Source organism: Aedes albopictus, chromosome 3 (genome assembly GCF_035046485.1).
Source record: "Aedes albopictus strain Foshan chromosome 3, AalbF5, whole genome shotgun sequence".
In the NCBI taxonomy this organism is placed as follows: domain Eukaryota; kingdom Metazoa; phylum Arthropoda; class Insecta; order Diptera; family Culicidae; genus Aedes; species Aedes albopictus.
In genome coordinates, this window is record NC_085138.1 from 131,225,628 (window position 1) to 131,248,354 (window position 22,727).

The 22,727-nt window shown below is 37.6% G+C and overlaps 1 protein-coding gene across 1 annotated transcript in view; it reads left to right on the top strand.

The window, feature by feature from the left end:
* Positions 1 to 22,727, top strand: part of LOC109405980 (dendritic arbor reduction protein 1) — a 395,303-nt gene that overhangs the window by 266,269 nt on the left and 106,307 nt on the right. The gene's annotated exons all lie outside the window — the stretch shown is intronic.

Below are 22,727 nucleotides of genomic sequence, written 5' to 3' on the forward strand. Positions count from 1 at the left end.
TAATCGAAAAAGTACTGTATTTGAAAAAAATGTCATATTTTGGTATCCAACTCAAAAAATACTGAAAACGACATTTTTTTTCAAATATTTCAGAAACCAGTAGAGATATCGCAATTTTGAGCATAAATTTGGTCCAATTGGATTCTAGAATCACCGATTAAGTCTACAAAAAATAAGTTTGAAAATTAAATTCGAAATGTTTTTTGAAAGTTTGTTCTAGCAAAAATTTCACTTGAACCCTTTGCGCCACCCCTAGATATCAACCGAAATCGCTCATTTTTGTACAGCTCACTTATTTCGACTAGTAGATCACTTTCCACTTGGGAAATCATATATCGGAGAGATTTTTTGAAATTAGCCCCACCCTACTCTTGCACGGTACCGCTTTTGGTGCCACACAATGCACAACAGCAACGCTCCCACCACAAGTCTCGCACCGTATCATCAAAGAATAAGAATATCAAGAAAGCCCACTCCGCTGATGCTCGGGGGGACACTACCGCAGCGCTATCTATGGATGAAAGTTCAACCTTCATGTGGTAGTGTGCGTTACTGATTGTATGCGGATACCAAAACATACGCACACCACCCTCTCTCATGACAAATCACGAACACTGTTACATAGAGCTTCCACCTTGAAACGCTTAGAGAGCGCCACTTGTCTTATCGCTTGACGTTTACATAGAAAAAGATAAGATAGGGCATTCTTTCTATTTTTATTCTTTGGTATCATGCTAATTTTTATTCGTTTCATGCCATTCACTTTGAACTCTCTATTTTCAACTTGGCAGTATAGTCAATAGAGATAACGCACATTTCCCAATCAAAGGACCTAAGTTCGATTCCCACTGAACACCAATTGTTTTTTTTATTTGAAAATCTTAAGTCGTATATTGGTACTCTCAATCGTAATAAGATCATGCATAATCGTATATTTAGACGGACAAAATCGGTGAAATCGTAGAAATTTTTCGAGAAATCGTAAATTATGTTGGATGGAATCGCAGTAATCGTATATATGTTTCGATATGGTCTCCACTTTAGTATGTATATGCCTGTTTCGTGCATTAAATACGATTTCTTTGGTGCTATAAATGTGTGACTATTTCAGTTGCAATTTCGATATAGCAACAAAATTTCTGGCTGGGATGTCCAAAAACGGAGGATGATAACATCGGTAAATTACTATATTTGGAATTCAGAAGTTATGATCAGAATATCTATCTAAGCTGTTAACTCAAAACTGATAGCTGCTGTTTTATGACTGTAATATTATGCAATATTTGGTATAGAAAAAATGTCCAGCATCCTGAAATTAGGCATTAAAAGTAACAAGGAGTTTTGCCCCGAGGGACATTGTCCTCTTGGTTCTCCTAGAGATACGTTGAGCTTATTTTGAACCTGCTATTGACAAGGTTCACGGTATGGCAGAAAGTACAAACCAACATCTAGCCGAATACTTGAACCAAACCATATAAAGTAGTTTTTAAAACGATGCTTTTCCAGTGACTCAACTACACAGGTGGTTGTTACTCAAGCTAGAATCATTTTTATATGTTGTTGTGCATTGACCGTACCTCTACATTGGGATACATAACTTGATAGTGTATGCTTGCTTTTGTTTTTCATAATCCTAAATGGTGAGTTTTACTATAATAATGACCATTTGTTATTTTTCTGTATATTTTCAGGTAAACTTGGAAGATCATCTTTGTTAAGTATAATTATAAGTATTATAATTAATTATTTGACCAAAACTTTTGAAAGGGGGAAAAGTAAGTAATTTCGAAAAATTTCTCAAAAAATCGAAAACCTTTTTGAATTTACAAAAGAAATCGTTTATATTAAAAAAAAAAACTATTACCTAAAGGTTCTTTCGGAACAGTATCCATACCCAGGTAACCACTAAGTACTGTTGTAAGCACCAAAAAGGCTATCCAACAGCTTTTCAGTGCTAATAAGCTCTACACAAGGTTTTCAAAAGCTTATAGGCACTGAAAATCGTAAGCACTGAAGTAGGCCGTATATAGATATATAATGCTATCTTAGAGGACTTTCAGGCCCTATGCCTATAAGCCGAATGCGACGGCTATCAGTGCTGCTGAATGACTTGTCATACCTGACATTTATATCAGTCAAAAAAAAAATACAACAAAAAAAGAAACTGAACGATGGACGATCATGAGAAACAGGAGAGATTTTTGGAAGAAAAGCGTTTTAAAAGAAGCAGCATTCAGTGGATCCTGGTAGGTAACTGTTGACCCGAGGATTTTTTTAAAGGCTCTACTTGATTGTACCATGGTAGCTGTTACCTGTTATCTGGTGGCTGTTTTTCGTTTAGAATTATGGTCGATCGTTTTCAACTTCCCCTGTATCACATAAGGTGATTTACCCTCCTCAATGGTAACGTCACACATTTTTCTTCACCAATCTCGAGAAGCTCCACAACAACTTCAATTCATCCTCATTAGATACATAGAACGGATCCCATCTCGCTCCTCCTATACAATCGAACAACATTTCTCAAATCTTCATTTCAGCGCAAACAACCTTATCATGACCATCCAATTTTTCGGATTGGATTAGCTTTCACTCGGGCTTTTGTACGGAACTGTTTCTTCCCGGTTCGTGGAAATTAATGCAGCCGATATTTTCTTTTGTTTAAATACGCTTCTTAGCAACCAAAATCCAAGATACATCGGTGAATCAGATTGGAAGCGTGGCGAGATTAAACATAGAAAAGCAGAAGATCTTGAGGACTTAATCTGGAATCTGCATCGAGCAGCAAAAAAATCAGTTGAAATGGGTGCACAAGCTGCAAGAAAAGGACAGCAGATAAACATATCTTTTTTTTTTCTTTTTTCCTTGTCCCAGTTTTTGACAGCTTTCTCTTCAGAGACTCGGAACGCATTTTTGGAGCTGGCCGTATATCAGCGGAATAATGCGCCAAAAGTGGCTTTTGAGTAGCTCTATTGTAGGATATAGTACCTATTAGCTCTGTTACCCTGGTTCTATATTCGACTATAGAACCGATATGATGCCATTTTAGGGCTTAATGGTTACTTGGGTAATCTAGGTTTACCAAGAGAATAACAAGAACCAAATTACTTTGTCTGCGGAGAATAATGGTTAAGGGAAACATCAGATGATTCACCAGTTGTTGAACAGTTTCTGAAAAACTTATCGTTATCGTTAAGTAATTTTAGGAAATTACTCTTACGAAATGAGCTCAACTGGAACACTGATCACAAAAACCAAAGTCACACCATAGCTGCATGAACTGAGAAAATTTCCTTTACACTTTTGCATTGTTTAGAATTACTTTTTCCCTCATATTTTTGAGATTAGTGCAACGTAAGAACTATATCACAATCACACGACACGACGTGGAACAGGACATAACACTTTTTGTTCTTACAAATAACGGAAAAAGGATATAAATTTACCTTTTTTAACGACCGGTTTCGGGTTTGTTGTCACCCATCATCAGGACGATGTCCAACTGATTACTAAGTAAAACTAATACAGCTTCACACTTGGAACAGTATACGTCAAACACGTTGGTGGTAGGTCATTTGATTTTTCGTTTCGTCAAGTGGAATAGTGTAGATGTTATTGGAGCTTCGTCTTCATTCATCAATGGCTGCTCCGCAGTCGCAATGTACATCGACTCCCATGCGTTGAGGTGTGAGACTTTCCTCACACACTTTTTCAGCTTAGCGTGATCCCAGTTTACTGAATGGTTTAGTTCTGTTGTGTGTGCTGCTACGCTCGAATCATGGGCCCTCTGATTTTCAACTGCGTTTCTGTGTTCCCTCAGACGTGTTTTGAATTTTCGTCGAGTTTGCCCAATGTAAACAGCTGGGCAGATTTTACATGGAATTTCGTAGATTCCGGACAGATCTTCCTTGGGAACTTTTTCCTTCAGGGAGCAAAGACGGTCCTTCAGAGTATTACTACTTTTATAAACTGTTTTAAATCCATGGTTTTCAGAGTTTTCTGGATTGTGTTAGTCACCTTCGGGTAGAAGGGTAAGCTAACCCTTTGAAGCTCTTCGCGATCTGGTTGTAATGTAGTGGCGTGTTGTCTATGTCTCTTCCTCTCGTGTTTCCGTAATATTTTGTTAATGAAACCTTCGTCGTAACCATTCAATATAGCGGAATCGTGGATTTTTCTTTTCTCTTCCAAAAACTCGTTCCTTTCCATTGGAATATTGTAGAGGCCGTGAGCCATTGAATGGTACGCGGCTTGCTTTTGGGAGCCAAAGTGATTAGAGTCTGAGGAAATATAACGGTCAGTAGATATTGGTTTCCGATAGATGCCAAACTTCGACCTATTATCCTCATTCTTCGAAATTAACAAATCAAGGAACGGAAGTTTTTCCTCAGCTTCCTTCTCAACGGTGAATTTGATTGTGCTATGGTTTGATTTTAGTAATTTAAGGGTTTGGTTTAGGTAGCGTTCCTTCACAACAGCAAAAATGTCGTCTACATATCTACGCCACACTCGAGGGAAGAGTTTTTCTTTTTCCAGGTCTATTTCCAAGTCGCTCATGAAAACTTCAGCCAAAAGTGGCGAAAGTTTGCTTCCCATGCTCAATCCAAAGGTTTCCGGTGCTTTCCAGAGGTTTTGATGGGGCAAGGTAGGACGTATGTTCAGAGAGTTTCAAGGGGTCCCAGGGGTGTTCCATAGGGTTTCAGATGCATTCTAGAAGGTCTGAGGGGGATGCATGGGCGTTTCGTGGGATTTCAAGGGGTTTCAGGTGCGTTCCAGGGTTTGATACCTCCAATAGGTTTCATCAACTTTCTGAGGGATTCAATGGGGTAAGGTAGCAGAGGCATTCAGGAGGTTCCAGGGTGTTCCATAGGGTTACAACTCAAGTAAAACTTTGATGACGAATCAGTCTTGTAGAGGTTTTGACGACCGTCATAAAACCATATACCTTTTATTTTTGTTTTTTGATGGTTCAAAAAAAACTCTTATAGCCTATTTGACTAAACAAGTGACTTGGGAAAAGAGCTTCAGAGGCGTTCTAGGTGGTCTCAAGAGGCTTCATGGGCATTTTATGGAATTTCAAGGAGTTTCATAAAACTCCAGGATTGTTTGAAGGGGGTCTCAAGTTTTCAGGGGAGTTGCAACAAGTTTCAATGGGTTTCAGAGGCGCTTCAGAGTCGTTCTATTTAGGAGTGTTCCAGGAAGTCTCAAGGGCATTCCAAAGAATATATCGTTGATATCACCTAAAACGCATTGAAACCCATCTGAAAACCCCCCTGAAATTTCCTTGAAAGCCCCCAAATCCCTTTTGATTCCCCGGAAACCCCTCTGAAACCCTCCTAAAAGCACCTGAAAAGTCTTGATACGCCTTGACACTTCTTCGAAACATACCTGAAACCCCCAATATCTGTTCAGGTATGTCACTGCAACCAATAATTCGATATATTATGAAGTGCAGTGAATGTTGCCATTGAAGTAAAGTATCGATTTTTATACAAATTTTGTGATCTTTTCTTAGAAACCTGTTTGTTTCTAATAAAAAATAAAACAAGAGCACTGGTGATTGGCCATGCTTTGAATCCTTTGAAATTATCCCAAGTAAGCAGTTTGGAGCCTGAGTTTTTACATTGGCAGTGATATCACTCTAATGAAGGAGCATGTGTTCAGTACCAGGGCACTAAGGATTCCAGTATGTTCCTGGCATACAAACACTTACCCATCTTTGAAAAGACAGTAAAAAGAATGAACCATAACAAAATATGACGACTTTTACATTTTGTGCACCCCTAAATGGCGAGATTTTTAATTTTGCAGATAAAGTTGGTTAACTTAGTTTTTGATCAGATACCTTAAATAACCTGAACACATATTCCAAAAAATAACACCAGGTTTCGATTTGGTAAATTTTGCTCGGTAACGCAACATCAAAAGTGATTAACTCATGGTGCGGACTCCGTTAGCGATCGAGCATCTTCGAAACTTCCTCTCCCATTCATCCATACTCCTTAGTTGTCCCTGTGGACCCCTTCCGAAACCCTTCCAAAACCTCCTTGAAACTTGAGATGGAAATCTAACAAAATTTCGAACATCGAAGTGAACCGTACAACAATTAGCTGAATTAGGTCAACATTAGGATGAGCTAGCTTAAGTTGAAGATATGACGAAGCCACACCCCAAATCTTCAAGAGCACGACTCTGAAGAACCAAGGGACGGTTTGCGCACTACACTGTTGTACACATGTTAGTCGTTCATCTAATCCCATCCGAAGGAGCTTTAGATTGTGAAAAGAAATTACCATGTGCAACTGTGGAATCCAGTTCAGTTCAAGGACTACTGGCGACGGAGATAATCGAGTGACTCCGTAGCTTGAAGGAATAGAAGCGCCCGTCTGGCGAATTTGGAGTCGTGAGTTCGAGTCTTACAGGCGTACGTGGATTTTTTTTTATAATTCAAATCTCAATTTGTTCATCGAGCACATGTTCTGTTGTGCACATGGATGTCAAAGCATATTCAACAGTATAATTTCCCACATGGCTTGGTCAGCCAAATCAAAAATAAGAAATTGACATTTAAAAGTGAACAATATCATCAAGTAATACGAACAGTGTCAAAACTCCGTACTTCACCGGAAACTAAGAGTATTATATTATATTTCAATAAGCAATTAAAGTGTGTATCTTGTTCCAAATTATATCCTGCTCTAGCAACACAAGATAAAAAAATATTTCCTAAAATTCTAATAAATCCATAATCTCACCAATATGTTGAACCTCAAGACCATTTACACGCCATAAATTTATCATCGACATGGCTCACCGCAAGCTCCCAAACTCCAAATCATAAGATTAATTACTCCAAATCACCAGTCACCAGCTCTCCAACTAAAGCGATCCACACGGCGTCAAATTAGAAATATAATCGACAATTCTGGCGAGCGAAATGACCCAGAGGTGAAAATCGTCCGAAAGCGATGATGGATTAAACGGCTTACCATAGCCTCCCTGTGGGATCCAAATTTATGCGGTGCAATCGTCATCACCACACATCGTACTGAAAAGAATTGGATGTTTACAAAATTCCTAGCCCTGGCTCACACCAATATTTTAGTGGAATGAGCTTCTTCGGATGAGAACGCGCCCTGCACGGTGCGAAAAGTTCAAACCCGCATAGCGGTAGTGTCATCTTGGGTATAATTAGTGTTGTTGGAAGCTGAGGGGACTATTGGGGACAATCATCGAGACATAACTTATAGAGACTGTGTATAGTTTACGGTGCTAGAACGATCTGATGATTTCATTTTATCGTTGAATGTCTGTACAATGGGCTTACTGTGCTGCGATTTGTCCAGAATTCTGCCCTATAGAGATGCTATTAAGTTGCATAGTATATACATTTAACACTGGTACAATCCGCTCAATAGTGAAAGGCAGAATCTAAAACAGTCTAAACTCTCCAATTAATATTTGAGCTCACAATCCCGATAGTCTAGGCTCATGGTGGCATTGTGAACCATTTGGCACCATACGTATAGGCATAGTCAGGAAGGTTCCGAGCATCTCTAGAAATTTTGTGTAACCGCTTATACTTTTTTTGAATACTGAAACTGTTAAAAACGTATTTCTAAAAAAATCATTGTTTTACATAGAATAGTAAAGAATTAAAAAAACATGGGAAGAAGAAGTCTCTGAATAAATCCTTACATGAATACTTGCAGGAATCCCGGGAGTATCCTGGAAATATCATGAAAAGAATCTCAGTAGAGATGCCGGAAATACTTGAAATAATTCCGAAAAAATCTCTGAGGAATCCCTTAAAAATTAGGGAAAGTATTTTGAGAGAAATTTTTTATCATCCAGCAGGAATCCTGGTAGAATCCTCGGAAGAATTTTGAGGATATTATCTTAAGGAATCCTAGCAAGAATTGCTGGAATGATTTCGAATTGAATTCGAAGGTATCTGGGATAAGTTCCTAAAAAATTATAGTAAGAATCATGATACAAACCTGTATTGAATTATTGATTAAACCTGTCAAAAAAAATTATGAGCGTTTCGGACAGTTCTCTGGTAGTATCCATGAAAAAGAATTTCCTTCATAAATTATATTGGCTTCCCTACTGAAAATCCTAGCTACAGCAATGCACGCACGGTGTCATGTGCGTTATGTCAAACAATTCAAAGTTTTCATTCGAAAAAAAAAATAAAACATCTCTTCAGAGCAGCAAGGTTCTTCTACCTCGCCTGGCTGGAATATATGCCCTAAATCGCAAATAAATTTCAAAAGTTGAAGTCCCCAAAACAAAACAATCTTCTGGTCTCGTTCTCGTTGCTCCGATAGGCAGCCATTCCCGCCCGCACCGAACACCTGCCGCCAGTTCAACCTAAATCAACGATTCCATATTTCCTCGAGCGAGCCAAAAGAACCGAAAAGAAAACATCACCTCATCTCCTCATAGGCTGAGGAATTTCCCTCCCGTGTGTGTGGTGAAAAGTTGGTAGGCACATTTTTCGTTATTTATTCTTTTCGATGTGAAAATCACACGCATGGAAGCTGTGGATAAATTTATGTGCGATCTTCTATGATGAGCAGCAGGGTTCAGGCTCAGGAAAACAACGTCTTCGCCGTCGTCAACGACGGTTGGTTGCGGCATTGTCATTCTCCAAAGCGCGAAATATAAACTTACCGTTATTTATGGGCGCAACAATGATGTGTCGCCCGAGAACCAACAGGAGCACAAAACAATTTGGAAATTTGTGGATTTTTATGGCCGGGGGGATAATAAAATTGAATTACCGGGTGTCACCGTGGAAAAGATATGTTTGGTGAAACAAGTGGCAGCGCTTGTAATAAACAGCATCAGACGAAAGGGGTGACATTGGTATGGAATTATTTCAGGAGTCGTCTTGAAAATGTGGCCGAGAGAGATCTGTTTATACTCATGCCTAATTTACTTAGCTTATCAAACCAACAGACCTACATTCCTTATCCAAAAGATTATAAGTGTGTAACTCATTTATTTGAAAAACGTTGAACTTTTGCGTGTCTCTCATTTTTTGTCACATTTCGAGCTCCGTTGAATTTACGCTGAATTAGGAATCCTTCTGCAGTGGATCAAATATCGAGCACCGTTCACAAATTACGTAACGCTCTAGGGGGAGGGGCAGTACGACCGAGCGTTACGGTCGTAACAAAAAATTTAGGATTTTCATACAAAAAGCGTTACGGAGGTGGTATCAGAAGGTATCAGAAGGCCGGCTTCAGAGGCACGTTATCCTCCATTTGGGACATTTGTGCCATCGCCATAAAAATAGCCTATTCCATCATCTACCTGAGGGAAAAGGAAGGAAATAAGGATAAGGATGGGGATAAGGACAGGTAGGGAAATAGGAAAAATACCCTAGATGAGGGTACTAACGCATAAGCGTAAACGCCCTGAAAAAGGTTTAGTAATGCCAGACCTGTACCACAGAGAACAGACATCCAAGTCCAGTTCCGAAACTGTGTAAGGAATTTAACGGCCATTTGAAATCGGCAACACAAGTGGCAATAGCGTGGCGCTGCAATCGGTTAGTTTCCCATACTAATTTAATTCACCACTTGAAATGTTTCAATTCACCACTGACTGTGGCAATATGGTGTTTGGTGGCGTTAGTGCTGTCATCGTGTATTGGTTTGCAACCTTACTCAAGTAAAGATTCAAATCCTTACACAAGTTTCCAAATGAAATTTGTTCTAGCCTGGATGTCTGTTCTCTGTGCCTGTACTACTTAAGTACTCCATCAAACTGGAGCCTCTCGAGTTAATGTCTGAGCTGCGCTGAGATGATATGGTGAGCATTAGCATCACTGCCAACAATTAGCGGAAGGCCTTTTGAAAAGCAGTATGCGATGACTTGTTTGAAAGCATCCGTAGGAGATGGTTCATCATGCAGTAAATACACCGAACAATAGACGTATTTCCTTTTGAGGTTTCCAACAGATACATCAATTGTGATAGCACATACATCTCTGGTGGTTAGTTCAGCGATGAGTGTAGTAACTATTGCGTTGTTGACAAGCACACAGGCTCGAGGCATGACACGCGAGTTCGCCATTTCATGTTTACTGAAAGTAACAATCACCGGGTTATCAAGGTTTCCTAGATAGAAATTCCCCTAACGAAAATAAGGTTCTTGGACTAACGCCACTTGGGCTGTACCATTTTGCAAAAGTCAATCTTTAATCGTTGCTGTTCTTTTATTCTGAAGATTGATATGAGCTATCCTAATCGTAGCCACTGCCCAAACTAGGTAAGATTAAACTCTTCGCAATAACAGCACAACAAAGAACAACAGCAATAAAACCAGATCGGTATCGATTGGAAAACGCCAAAGGCGAGGATACACAGAATACACTGTGGAAATCACATAATGCGAAACCATATAGGTGAAAATTTAAACTAATTAACAATATCTTCATAATTCCGCCCTTATTTAGCCTCAAGTGAGACTAAGAAGGGTTGCTGATTGTCTCGGAGAAACACAAGGTCCACTGCACCATTGCTCCGGTTAGCGCAGTAACTTCATTTGTGGAGTAACATAACATACTGTGGAGGGCACCCTGGTACTTCACAGGCTCCGTTAGCGGTTAGGTTTTCATAAGACCCCCCTAGCCATTTATTCCTAGGCACGGTCAGCATAAAGCCGCATCACACCATGAATTAGGGCCCACCTGTTGGTGGATTCTTACCACCGGAACACACGGTCCTTAGTGTTATTCTTAGCCAATTGAGACAATCGCAACGGACGCAACACAGCTATCTAGGCTGATCGAGAAACGAAGTTAATATTAATGATCAACTTCATACGGGCTCGAACAGCCAGTGAATCGAATATTGGGTGCCTTCCACAAATTACGTAACGCTCTAGGGGGAGGGGGAGTACGGCCGAGCGTTACGGTCCATACAACAATTTTAGGATTTTCATACAAAAAGCGTTACGGAGGAGGGACGGGGGTGGTCAAAAAATCTCTATGTTAGCGTAACGTTAAAAATGGATGCCGCCTTGGGCCAATTCCAGTCAGCTCAGACCAGACGCTAAGTGCTCTTAGGTTCTCCTGTACTTCAAACAACCATCATCGTGTGCGTGATATAACACGGTCTCGTTGGCTTCATCTAATGGTTATCTAATGAATATTATATTCGTTCTGTCGGTACCCGTTTGACGTGATCAGCCTATGACAGCCTGCCGTGTTTCATTAGATTATTTTTTTGGCACCAGTCCTTTACATGCCAACTCTCTTATAATGGCTCCATTGGCGTAGTCAGCTTTCATCTTGTCTTGCTCACTCTTCTAAACAAACACGAGGAAGACAAGGGTGGAAAAATGGGCCATTTGCCTCTGATTGGCTTCACCCATTACTCCGAACGCCGTTACCCCGAAAGCCACTAGCCTAAATGGATCATTACCCCGAATCATCCTGGAGTGTTGGCCGTTTAGAAGTTGATGGAGATGAATACTCTAATACTAATGTTTGAATACTCTTCTCCATCTAATGTCCCTATGTTAATTCTATTTTAAAACTGTCGATTTAGGTACCGATATTTCCGGTCTTTTTTAAACTGACCGTTCTTTTGAACTTATTGTTATTCTTCGACTGAGTGTAATCAGTTTCGTACCTTTTAATTCCGCCCTAATTGCTTATCCTTTGACAGATACGCGTATTTCGACTACCACTTGTAATCTTCCTCAGTGTCAGTTATCCATCCAGTTGTGGATAACTGACACTGAGGAAGATTACAAGTGGTAGTCGAAATACGCGTATCTGTCAAAGGATAAGCAATTAGGGCGGATTTAAAAGGTACGAAACTGATTACACTCATTCGAAGAGGGTATTCTGCTTAGAGGGTTCGAAAAAGTCGGTACAAGATTATTGTTATTGCTATGAAAGCTACAAGTGTTTCAATCTGCCGTTTTACCTTTTTAAGTTTTTTTTTAAACAGCCTAATAACCATACTCCCACAACATTCGTTTTAAACATTCATCAATTAGTGCGGAATACTTGCTCCAGATCATGCAAACTGGCTGACTTTTTGATGATAATCATCAGCATAAATGTAAAATTGTTACCAAGAAGTTTGAGATAGACTAGCAGTACTTACCATAAATTTCCTTTACATTTGAATGAGATGACTTTTTCACCAAAGGCTGCTTGGAGCTACTCAAACACGATTGTAAACTGGTGGCAAACGGTTGTGTTGGTGGCCCAACTGCACTTCTTCAAATATTTTCCTTCTTTTAAAAATAGACTGTTCTTTTGAGTTTGCAGTGTTCAACCTTGGACTGTTGCAAAGTTGTTTGGCAGCTAAACTGTTGATTTCTCTATTGAAATGTTTCCTTCTTGTCATCAGAGGTTGTTCCTTCGAGTTTGAGTGTAACATAGTTTATTTGCAGATAAACTATTAACTCCATAAGGGATTTGTTCTTTGAAAATATGCTGTTCTTTAGAGTTAAGTTTTTGAGAATTGACTGGTTGTTCTTCTAGGTGCAGTTATATAGTTTACTTGCAGTTGAACTGCTTACTGTATATGAGATTTGCCCTTCTTCAGTTTATAGGCCTTTCTAGTTACATTGTTACCAGGTTGATTGGCGACCAATGCATTAATTCCATCTGGTGTTTTTCCGTCTTTGAAAATTGGGCTATTTTTAAGAATGTATTGTTTTTTTTTTAATACACTGTTACAGAGTTTAATTACCAAACTGTATATTCCTCCTTAAGAGATTTCCCTTCTTCTAGCAATAGGCTGTTTTTTTCGAAGCCCATTTTTCGATAATTCTTGTTTTGGTCTAGCCTAATGATCAGTGATACTTTGGCCAAATGTCTTTTCGGCCTACTGGGCTAGTATTGACAGCCAGTATTTAGGGTCTGTGTCAATTGGCGAATTAAAATTAATTTTTACTTAAATTTGACATTTCAACACTTAAACTTGACAGTTCTCCTAAGGAAATAATTATCGAACTGTCAAGTTTAAGTGAAAATTAATTTTAATTCGCCAATTGACACATACCCTTAAAGTGCCCTTGTTGACAGCTATATCTCATACAAGATTAGCTCTAATACATGTATTATTCCTTTTTTGTTTTGAGATTACTTTTTTGATAGAAATCTTCTCATATTGAAGGTGTCAGTAATGTTTTTGAATTATTCCTGCTTTCAACAATGGCTGCTATTTTGAGCTGTAGTGATAATGCTCTCGGCATCATATCTGCTATTTTTTAATTTTTTGAAGATTTCTTTTCCAGAAGTTTATCAGTATGTATTGATTCTCAAATGAAGACCATTCTGAACCAAAATTTGTCAATTAGTGTGCATCGACTTAAAAATGTTGAGATTTATTGAGTCGGACAAAAATGCCAAAACAGTTTTCCGGGAAATTTTCTGTTCCGAGAAATGCAGCATTTATGAAAATAGGTTTCCAAAAAATGCGTCATTCCGCAAAATGTTTCCGGGAAATGCCATAGAATCTGAAAAAAATTCCTTGGGGCGTACCAGTATAGGGGACGCTGACATTTGGAAGCCTTGAGTAACGAGCTGTGATCATATCATGACAGCACTGCTCACTACAATAACGATTTAAATTAAATAATCAGTCGGTAGTTCGTTATTTCCAGTAGGAGCCTTACTCTGTCGTTATTAAAATTTCGAAGCCCTATCTGCTACCTTTTGGCAAACTGGTTTCAGGGGGTTTCAAGCGATCTCAAGACCCAAAAAACATGTTATATTAGAGTTACGGCAGCGCAAGTTTTTGTTGTTTAGCAGTTAATTTCACGATTTGACGTAATTCTAGCATTATGTAGCGCTGTCATAACTCATATACAGGGGATGGCCAAAATGTTTGGGATAGGCAACTTTTTTTTCTCTCCAAAAAAAGTTCAACAAGCTATAACTTTTCATAGAGCGCATCACAAAATCTCAAATTTTGACTGTTTGTCAACCTATTATGTGTGCATCATTGGTACAAATTTGGGCTCGATTGATTAATATTTCGCAAAGTTAGAATCGTTCAGGTAAAACACTATTTTTCAGACAACTCATTTTTGAGGTGTCATATCTCGGAAACCAGTGAACCGAATTGAATGAAATTTTGAACGTACACTAACAATATGTAAATGCTTCACAAACTATTAAAACATAGGTACTTTTCAAACGTTGAAAAAAGTTATCATGGATTGACACTTTTTGGAATTTTCTCGAAAAAATGTAATTTTTTTACATCAATGTCAATAAATTTTAGTGTTGATATCCAAAGATTTTCCACTTTTATTCTCAAGTTATCTCTAATCAGATATATTAGAGCCTATTTAGATTGAAGTAAGAACACATTTAGTAATTTTGGTGTGGTATTGTAAATTTGACTTATTTTTCTCTGTATGGGTAAAAATTTCCATCCGGTATAACTTAATTCGCCGTGAGAAAATAAAAAAATTTATAACGTCGTATTAAGTATCAATATATTGTTGATAAACGTTAAAAAATTCATTCAATTCGGTTCACTGGTTTCCGAGATATGACAGTTCAAAAATTAGTTGTCTAAATAATAGTGTTTTACCCGAACGGTTCTAACTTCGCGAAAAATTAATCAATCGAGCCCAAATTTGTATCAATGATGCAAATATAATAGGTTGACAAACAGTTAAAATTTGAGATTTTTTGATGCACTCTATCAAAAGCTACAGCAGGTTGATTTTTTTTTTGTGAGAGAAAAAAAGTTGCCTATCCCAAACATTTTGGCCATCCCCTGTATGATATGCATTTTGTTTGGTGAACGTTTCAGGATTTCCAGGGGGTTTTCAGATGCGTTTCAGGGACTCTCAAAGATTTTTCAGAGTCGTCTTGGGAATCTCCTGGAGGACTTTAACCGTTTAGGGGCATTCGGAAGCATTCAATGGGGTCTCCTCAGCGACTCCAATAGGCTATATAATGGGGTTTCAGAGGGTTTTCGGAAGCGTTTCAGGAGTATTTTCGATGGTTTCACGGAATCTAAGGATCGGTTCAAGGGTTTTATGGGATTTTCAGGAACACTTGGGGGTATCAGAGGCTTTCACGGGCGTTCCAGAGAGTTTTATGGGATGTCAGGAGCGTCTTAAGGGCGTTGGAACGCCTTTAGTAACACCTTTGAAAGAAGCCTAAAACTCCTTAACTTCATTTAAATTTCAATTCTGTCTAAAAAGCACCAAAAAACAAAAAAAAAACATTGGAGGAATTTCTTGATGCGTCACTGGAGAATAAGACTTTGAAAGAATTTCTAAAGAAACTCTTGAAGAAAATTCTGAAGGAATTCTGAATTTCTTATTTTTTTTTAAGAAATTGGTGGAGAAATTGCCAAATAAGTCCATGGAAAATTTCTTAGAAAATTCACGAAAATTGTATAGGCAATCCTACACGGAGAAACGAAAGTACCCAAAAGTGAGTTCAGTTGTTGATGTCGAGGTGGATAATTTCCTTCGAGAAAGAACTCAAAAGGGAGTAACAAAATACTCAAATTCAGGTTCTCTTGTTTTACAGCGTAGACGAAAATACTGGGACACTATCTAGAGGCATTTCTGAAAGAAATTATGTAGAAGTTTCTAAGGAAATCCATGAAGGAACTTCTTGAACAATACATAGAACATTTTCTCAAAGAAACTCTGCAAAAAAAAAATCGAAGGAATTCTTGGAAAGAAATCGCTGGACGATTATGAAAATGTTTGAAGCAATTTTGTAACGAATCCATGGAATAGTTGGTCGGCGTTAAGTCAGAGGGGACCAAGTAACAAAATTGACGAAAATTAGATTTTTAATGCATATGACTAAGAATTACTTAAGCTACTTGGAACATTGACCCAATTTTCTTAATGTTACAATTAACGAGAGTTATAGCACAATTTTCTTTTGATTGAACTGCAAAAATCGATAATAGTGTGCAGTCAGAGTGGACCATATGCTTGATATCAGGAGAGTTGAAAAAATATGTGTTGGTTAAAATCCATTAAATAAAATAGTTTATCATCAAAATGTGATACGTATGCAAATTGTATGACTCCCTTACGCATGTTTTGGCGATTCTTGATCAAGAAAACACGTGAAATTCCACTTTATTATGGTCAATATCGTATTTTACAGATCATCGTGTTGAAGCATATTGTGGCATTTCACGTGCAGACAGAGTGGACCATGTGTCTCTAAGAAAAATGGTCGAAATTACCTTATTTTTCGTAATCCTTTCTGAATCAAAATATGTTTGCTTAGTAGCTGTTGGGCATCATATTGAAATATACCAATACCCGTTTCATGAAGAAAATGATTTTACCGATTATTTAAGAATTTTGTACTTGGTTCACTCTGTCTGAACGATTTTTTGAAAAATGCCAGTCTTCTGGATAAATTATCATGAACTGTGTAACTTTATTATTCCAAAAACATACTGAACTATGAAAGTGCATTCAAAAGTTGTTAGTTATTGAATGTTCAAGTTAAGAATTCTTAAAAAGCTCATTAATTGACTTCCCTTCATGTGATATTGAATTGTTGTACTTGGTCCACTCTGACTGAACATAAAAATGAAAAATGGCAATAAACAGTGTAATAACAGAAACATCAAATTTTAAACTTGCTGCTCACATTATACACTACTCCTATTAACTGTTGTCCTACTTGTGCGTTACTTTTTCATCAAATATGTAAAAACTTGAGTGTGAACTGTAGTTGGTTGAAGACTTTCCAAAAACCGTTCAGTCAGAGTGGACTAAGTACAATCAATTACTTAGCAATTTCTCGGTTTCAAGCTTTTTTTACGTTTTTTCGCGATCAATACAGAGCGATGCTGTGATGAATAGTTATTAAGATTTATGGCAAAAACTCAAGAACATTTGTTGAAAAACTCAAAACTTATAGAGTTGCAAGTCGTTTTTCTAGAAATTAAGTAAAAGACACATGGTCCTCTCTGACTTAACGCCGACCAGTTGTTAAAGAAATACTTGAAAAAATGTTTGAAAGAATCACCGGAGGAGTTTGTAAACAATTTTTCTGGAGGTATTTCTAAAAAAATCTAAAAAAAATCCTGAGTATTGTGGAGAAATTTATGGAACATTTACTGAGGAAACATGTGGAAGGCAACTTTAGATAAATTTCTGGAGGAATCTAAAAAAAATATCTTATCGAAACTCTCAAGTAATTTTTTGAGAACATTTTTAGTAAATTTAAGTGAAATTCATGAAGGAATATCTTAAGAAATTCATGGATAACCTGCTGAAGCAAATAATAGAAAAAAAGAATTCCTCGAGAAATATCTGAAGCAATTCCCTTAGAAATTTCAAAGGAATTCCTGGAAAATTTCTCCGAATAAGTTTCTCATAATCTCAAAATATCTGAAAACAATCCCAGGAGGATTTTTTTAAGGATTCCCCTGAAAATTTAACGAAGAATACTTGCTCACACCATCGCCATAACCTATGGCCACCTTGAACCTGTGGGCCTGCTCTGCTGTGATACCACTGGCTGGGTACCACTGTAACTCTTACTTTCTGATTTGGTTCCCGCCCCTGCGTAGAGTGTGGTCGACCCACCTCCACTTTTGCTCTCGAATACTGTAAGAAACCATTCAGGAAATTGTTATGAAATCTATGGAACATTTTCAAATGATATTGTTGGAGAAATTTCTGGAGGAATCCATTGACTAATTTTTGAAGAAATCCCTGGAAAGCTTCCTGATGAAGTTTCTGAATAAAAGTCCTTGGAATTTCTGCAGTGATTTGTGAAAAGATTCATTGAAGACTTCTGAAAGAATCCCTAAAGGAATGTCAAAGTGAATTTCTGGAAGATTTTTTAAAAGAGCTCTGAATTTCTGAAGGAATTGGATGATTTTTTTATGAAATCCGTGGAAGGTTTTGTTGGATGTCTTTATTAGCTGGTTCATCTCTTATCCATGGAAGTTTTTATAAGAAGAATTTGCATTCTTCTTATTTGCAGGATTTTCTAAAAAAATTCGGAGTTTCAGATTTTTTGAAAAAAAAACTGGAAGAATTTCTAAAAATATCCGTGAAAGATTTGCTGAAAAAAAACAGAAGGAATCCATGAATAGATTTCTGAGGAATTCCATAAAACTTTCCAAGTGAATACTAGAAGAAATAGCTGGATCATTCTCCAGATAAATTTCTGAAGAAACTTCTTAAGCAATCCATGGAGTATTTTCTAAAAGAACTGATGAAAAAAAATTCGGAAGGAGTCCGTAGAAGATTCTCTGAAAGGAATCTCTGAAGAGTTTTCTAAAGGCATCCATCAAGAAATTTCGAAAAGAACCCATAAATGTTTTTCAATAGAGTTCTTGGGGAAGAAATTGGAGGAAAGAATTTCGGGAAAGTGTCCCACACAATGCATACGTTTGCGAGTGCGTGACAATAATTTGACACATTTCCTATGGGAAAACTGTCAAAAAAACGCAAACCTCGATGAAACGGATGCTATGTGCTCCAGGCTCGATGAGCATGTGCTACGTCAACATGGCGAGCGTCAGCTAATGTACGCAGAAGGTTGAAACCAATCTCTGTTAGAAATTCTTAAAGAATTCTTGAACGAAAGTGGTAATAATTTTCAATGATGTCGTTGAAGAAATTTCTAGAGGATTGCTTTTTTGTAATTTCTGAAAAACTTGGCGAGCCATGCGTAAGAATGTTTTAAGAAAGCGTTCTTAAGGAATCCTTCTAGAAATTTGTAGAGAAGTTCATAGAAGAATTTTTGAATAAAAACCAACAACAACAATACTGCGGTCGTAACGGATTGGAACTAGAATCGAAGAGTAACCTCAGTTCGATCTCATTAACGGTAAGTCTCTTTTTCATGCAATTGAATTTGAAGGATCTTATATCGTTGTTCTTGTAGATTACAGTGCAGTGATAATTTATTGCAAGAAAAGGAAAGTTTGAACCGCTAACACTAAAAGTCACCGAAATTGTAAGACACTTATACTGAGATCAATCGTTAAGATTAGTCTAATTGAATTCCACCTTTTTAAGCTTAAAAGCAACTAAAAATAAACTGTTCGCTAAAGAATCGTCGACTTCTTTCCTTGGGCTGCGGTAACAATTGTTATAAATCAAAAAGTCTCTGAGTGGGATAGCTTTGGAAGCATGAAACAACCAACCTACTACGTGGCGAAACAACGTTTATCAGAACAACTAGTTTATTATACAATGATCTTGCTAAGAATGCGTCATATTTGGAGAAAACTATTGAATTCTTCGGAATCATCCTTCGTAGAATCTCGGGAACAATGAATATCTTCGAACCCTAACCACCAAATTCAATCCTGGATTACAAGCTACATGTTTGTTAAAAAGAAGACAATTACCTCCCACTCCATAATAAGCCGCAAACAATGATCGTTTATCTTCGATAGCAATTATGCTCCAGTTTGTGGAATAATTCAAATTAATTATTATTTGCAGTATGCCTATTATCGCTTAAGCCGCCGCATCCCACACAAGAGTGTTTTTCCATGAACACTGCCTGCAATTATTATTCCCCATTGAAAATCCTGCGTTCCGCGTAATCCTCGTTTACCATTTTCCACACGAACAAAAAATGCCATGCCATGGGTTATAAAGATTCCACCAATTCCAACGAGCCCCGACTTTGCGCATCGAATTCCGAGAAACACTCCGGACTTTAATTCACTCCATCGCATCGGCCGCCAGCAGCGGCCTCCCATCGATCGCAGGAAGTTTAGGGGGCCATCATTTTCACTTCCAACCCGTTCGTTGTTGCGCCGCCGTGTGTTGGTGTACTTTCGGCCCCAAAAGCGTGAAAAACCCACATCACCTCATCATCATCAGCCCGGACGGGATATTGCATATGTACGAGGACGCGATGGTGGTGCGGTGGCGTCCGGCGTCGCGTCGGCCTGAGAGGAAAACTTTCATTCATGCAAATTGAAATGCATGTTGGGTTGCTTTTTGTTGGCGTACGATTCCCACGGACGCCCACACGGGAAACTACGCCGGACCGATTCAACAAATGTCCTCGCCGCGCCGCACCGCGCCGTACAATTCCAGCAAAACTCCTAGCGTTTCATGATACCCGGAGTACTAGGAATCGCCCACGCAACCAGACGAATCCTTTCAACTTTGGAGATCTTTTTTTTTTGCTGGTTTTAAATCGACCCGCAAGAAAGCTCCGCTTGTATGGGTGCTCTGCCGCATACCGATGAGCACCAAGCATGTGTGAGTTGAAGAGCAGCTGAAGAGCGAATTCTTACTACGAATTTCCCCTTTGGTACGGTACAAATTTCCCCTGCGGTTCGAGGAGAACACGCGTCGAGGACCTGGGCAGAATTATGAATGAAAATTTCACTCGAGCTTGGCAGGGTTGCCAGCCATTATCGCCAGCCGGAATGGAGGTTGCGTGGTGGTCGATAAACTACACGCCAAGGTCATTGCAACTCTCGGTATCGGATCAATAAACCTAATTAATTGGCGTGGTACGTGAGTTGGATGATGTTTGACTAACTTGTTCAACATGTTTACCAAATGCGTATGAGGGAAAACAAGGCACAACAAATTATTTTTTTGGAATTTGTTTGTTTGTGATGGGCTGTTTAGTAGACTTTTAGAATGTTTATTCTATATAACCTGTGAGCCGTATGCATACTGCCTATATTCAATTAGCAGCTTTCACAAAAATAGAAGAATGCTCATAAAGAAAGATTGAAAAGCAAATAACTCGTTCAGGAAATTGCAATGATTTCAATATTTTCGCATAAGAGCATTTCCAGCTCCAGCACAAATCGCTTGGACGCGTCCTTTTCCTATTCATATGAAATTTTGTTCATGCATTAGCTTCTAACTTAGAGTGTTATGCCATTTCTTTTGCAATATTCTTCAAATAACTTTTTTAAAGGGTGTGTGAATCAAAATCTAATAATCATCTTCGAAAAAATATAACTCGGAAACGGATTGTTGGATTGAAATTATGTCTTTGAAGATATTTGAGAACGCTTGAAGAACTTTAAAAATATACACTGAGGGTAATATTCATCGCGGATTCATGTTAGACGTCATATAATTTCAGTTTTCTAAAAACCTTACTCTAAGATTTTAATTATTTTTCTGTAGAAAATTGACTTCAAACCTCAAAATTTGACAAATAGCCTAGAATGGTCAAATGCTTCTAACTATTTTTTCTCGAATTTTTCTTTTTCTTCTACATTTAAAACGAGCAAAAATAAACTATTTTTTATACCAAAAATATGTTTGTCGGGAGTGGGATTCGATCCCAAATCCTCGGCGTGATATTCTCATAACTATTTCTTCAGGAATTTTCATGTTTCATTTCATACGGGTTCCAATAAAAAAAAACTCCAGAAGCACGTTACTAACCATACTTTAGGTGCAAAAAATTCAAAAAATGGACCTTGTTGAATGTTCTTCGAGACAGTCTGCAATTCAGATAAGTAAGAAAAAATTGAAACTTTTTTTTATAAAAACTGTAAACCAGTAAAAATATCTCGAACAACACTTCACAAAATCCCATGTATTTTTTTAACCCTCTATACCCAAATTTTTTATTTTGATCTAAATATCATTTTTCGTCATCTAAAATCGTTTTAAACATGTTTTGGAAGATGATTCATTTTAATTATCGATTTCGTGAATTTCAGTTTTTGATTTTTCTAATTTTTGTTTTTGTACATCCCCACACTCTTATATTTTTCCTGGAAGCCAATTTGGGGAACGGATTTTTTGAGATGAAAACGTTTTGAGATTTTATGATTATTGTTGAAATATTATTATTTTAATTTTTTTTCAGAGAAAATTTTATTTTCCGTGTAATTTTAAGGAAAATAATTTTAGAGTGTATTCGATTCCCTAAAACTATTGAACAAGGATATAATGAATTGGAAAAAAAATAAAATATGTTAATTGTAGCGATTCAATCTATATATACAGTGTCGGACAAAATAATAAGACCATAATAATTGTCAAGTTTGACGAAGTGATACTCGATTTCTAGTAAACCGATTTGGCTGAAATTTTGGCAGTCGCCATGGAATTACGTGAATTTTGATTTGTATTAAATTGATTGAATTCTGTTCACTACATCAAAAGTTATGGATATACGAAACGACAAAATAATAGGACCACTTTCAGATTGCCATTACCAGAGGATATATGTGAGTATCTGATACTTGATGATTGATAAACAAGTACTAAAATTAAGGATGCCATTTAAACTTGAGAACATTTTTATATAATTAACCACAAATAAGGCCGGAACAAATCTCATTTTTTTTCTTAAAAATTGTCACTTTGCTCGTTGACTCGTCAAGGGGGGGGGATGATAAATAATAAATGAATTTGATGAAAAATTACTAAATAAATTAGGCAAAATCTTCAAACTCATCGGATTTGTTAAGAAATTTTCCCGACGACTCTTATTTCACTATAAAATTTTTAAATTTCCTAAATAATTTATTTGTGTCCCCCCTCAAAATGTCGAATTCCGACAAAAATTTTCCGAGGGGGGCATTAGAGAAAATCGAAATTTGTGTCAGCCTAACCATCATAAAAATTTGGTGTTAGAATTTTATCGCACCGTATATCTGTAACTTTGAAAGTAGTGAACAGAACTGAATCAATTTTATACAAATCAAAATTCCCGTAATTTCATGTCAGCTGTCAAAATTTCAGCCAAATCGGTTTACTAGAAACCGAGTATCATATCG